This window comes from Miscanthus floridulus, chromosome 5, assembly GCF_019320115.1.
Source record: "Miscanthus floridulus cultivar M001 chromosome 5, ASM1932011v1, whole genome shotgun sequence".
NCBI classification, from domain to species: Eukaryota; Viridiplantae; Streptophyta; class Magnoliopsida; order Poales; family Poaceae; genus Miscanthus; species Miscanthus floridulus.
Window position 1 is genome coordinate 71,276,065 of NC_089584.1, and position 2,779 is coordinate 71,278,843.

At 37.8% G+C, this 2,779-nt stretch overlaps 1 pseudogene; it reads left to right on the top strand.

Moving 5' to 3' along the window:
* Nucleotides 1-670: 670 nt before the first annotated feature.
* On the top strand, nt 671-2,384 carry LOC136454756 (protein FAR1-RELATED SEQUENCE 5-like; annotated as a pseudogene).
* Nucleotides 2,385-2,779: the final 395 nt, after the last annotated feature.

The following is a 2,779-nucleotide window of genomic DNA, read 5'->3' on the forward strand; positions in this document are numbered from 1 at the left end:
GACGAAGGGGACGATTCGCTATGTCGTTCAAGCATTTGAGTGACGACTGACGAGCTGCCTTGCTTCTCCATTCTGTTCTATGGAGATCGAAGAAGAGGCAAATAGAAATGAGGCCAACCAAGTGAATTGTGATCCTAACAAGTGAGTAATATAACCTTTGTATTACTTGTTATTTGGCATCAAATGGATTTTGTTGTTTCAATCCCATGCACAACTACTCTTTGCTTGTATATTCTGTTTGCCATGAGATCTAGATTTAGTAATAGATTTTTTTTGCAATTGCATAAGTCCCCTTCTCATGTTATGTTTTCTTTTTTAGAGAAATGCTACCCGGTTTGGTACCTCACGTTGGCCTGGAATTTGGAAATTCGAATAAAGGGCATTTTGGCTTAGCTACTGTGGACATCAAGGCTTTGAAGTCAGAAAAAGGTATACAAATAAAAGACCATCTGATGGCAAGATTACATCATGCAAATTTGTTTGTGCAAATGAGGGTCATCGATTGTCAGACAAAAGAGATCATCTAACAAAATGCCCTCGAGTCAAAACTAGAACCGATTGTCAAGTCCACATGAATCTAAAAATGGATCAAGAGAGGGGAATCCTGAAAGTGTCTGAGCTGGTTTTGGAACACAATCATGCACTACACCTGCCAGAAACCTTACACTTAATGGTGTCACAAAGGAAAATTTCCGATTTACAAGCTTTTAAAATTGAAACAATAGATGATGCAGGAATTGGGACAAAAGCTGCCCATGAGTTGGCTACTCGCCAAGTTGGTGGTCCACTTAATCTTAGCTACACCCTCCGTGATCACAGAATTATTTGCGGACCAAGCGCCAATGAGAGATGGTATATGGACAAGCAGATGCTTAAGTATTTTCAAGACAAAATTGCTGAGAATCCATCGTTCTAGTATGCATTGCAAATGGATTGTGACGAACAAATAGCAAACATATTCTGGGTTGATGCTAAAATGGTAATGGATTATGTACATTTTTGTGATGTTGTTAGTTTTGACACTACTTTTGGAACAAATAAGGAGAACAGACCTTTTGGTGTATTTGTTGGATTCAATCACTTTAAAGAAACTGTAGTTTTTGGTGCTGCTCTCATGTATGATAAGACATTTGAATCCTTCAAGTGGTTGTTTGAGACCTTTCTAAAAGCTCATAATGGACAATAGCCAAAAACTTTGTACACAAATTAGGATGCAGCAATGGAAAAGGCAGTTGCAGAAGTGTTTGCAGAAGCATGGCATGGATTATGCTCCTTCCACATCATGCAAAATGCTATCAAACATCTACACGAAGAGAAGGATGAAGAGAAGGAAAAGGAGAAGAAAAAACATAAGAAAACAGAGAAGAAAATGGAGAAGAATGAAGAGAAGAATGAAAGCTTAAGTATTCTATCAGATTTTAGTGCATGCATGTTTGAGTATGAAGACATGGCAGAATTTGAAAAAAAATTGACCACATGAGGCAAAAGGTGAGCAAGCAAACTTGGTTAGATAGTATATACAAGTTGAAAGAAAAATGGGCCGAATGTTACATGAAGGATGTCTTCACATTAGGGATGAGAAGTACACAATTGAGTGAGAGTTTGAACAATGATTTGAAAATCCATTTCAAATCTGATTTCGATATCATCCGGTACTTTAAGCATTTTGAAAGGGTTTTGTGCAAGGAAAAAGGAACAATGAACTAAATTCTGGATTTAATTCAAGGAAAAATTTACCTAAAATGGGTATGAGGAGACCACCGCCTATGTTGTTGCAAGCCAGCAAGTTGTATACACCTATTGTATTTGAAGCTTTTCAAGGTGAATACGAAAGATCCTTGGCAGCTTACACCAAGGCATTAGATGAAAATAATGCATATCTAGTAGACTGTACATATGAGGAGGAGTATAAAGTTGTCGGTGATCCTTTGAAGCAAACAGTTGCATGCAGCTGCAAACAATTTGATAGAATTGGGATATTGTGTGGTCATGCTCTTAAGTTTCTTGATTTGATGAATATCAAGTCACTACCAGCACAATATGTGTTAAAGCGTTGGACAAGGGAAGCACGGTCTAGGATTGTACAAGACAACCAAGGGAGAAACATAATCGAAAATCCAAAGATAGATGCTATACTTCGCTTCAGATATACATCCCATAAATTTCTCAATTTGGCACAAGAAGCAGCAAACTTTCCTGAATGTACCGCGCTAGTGGACAACACACTTGCCATCCTTGGTAAGCAAATTAAAGAAAAAATCAATGCAAGTACAAGCACTTTTGAGGATGTATGTACAGTTCCCACAAATGCTAGTCCACCAAATGATTTGTTGAACAATGCTAGTTTGAAGAAAAAGGATGTCCAAACAAAAAGTTCAAAATGAAAAAGAACTTGGCTTGATAAGAAGCACAAGGCTAGAAAAAAGAGACAAAACAAAGCTACATCACAGTTTGGAGTTGAGGCTAAGAATGATGTTGCACATGCAAAGGAGGCAAGTAGTGGTGGTGCAATCTGTCCATTATTTCCTCAAGCCTCAAATTCAGGTGGTACACAGGCAGAAGGAAAAGTTGCATTGCTGCCATTGTTTTCTGAACATTCAGATGCTGCACAAGCCCAAGCACAAGGTGGAAATGCACAAACACAAGTTAGCTTCACTCAAATGTTGACGGTAATATGCTCATATAAGTTAGTTTACAAATCTAGAGATGATAATTTTGTTTAAAAAACAATACTTCATTTAATTTACAGGGGCCAATAACCGACGATCTTCTGACTAGA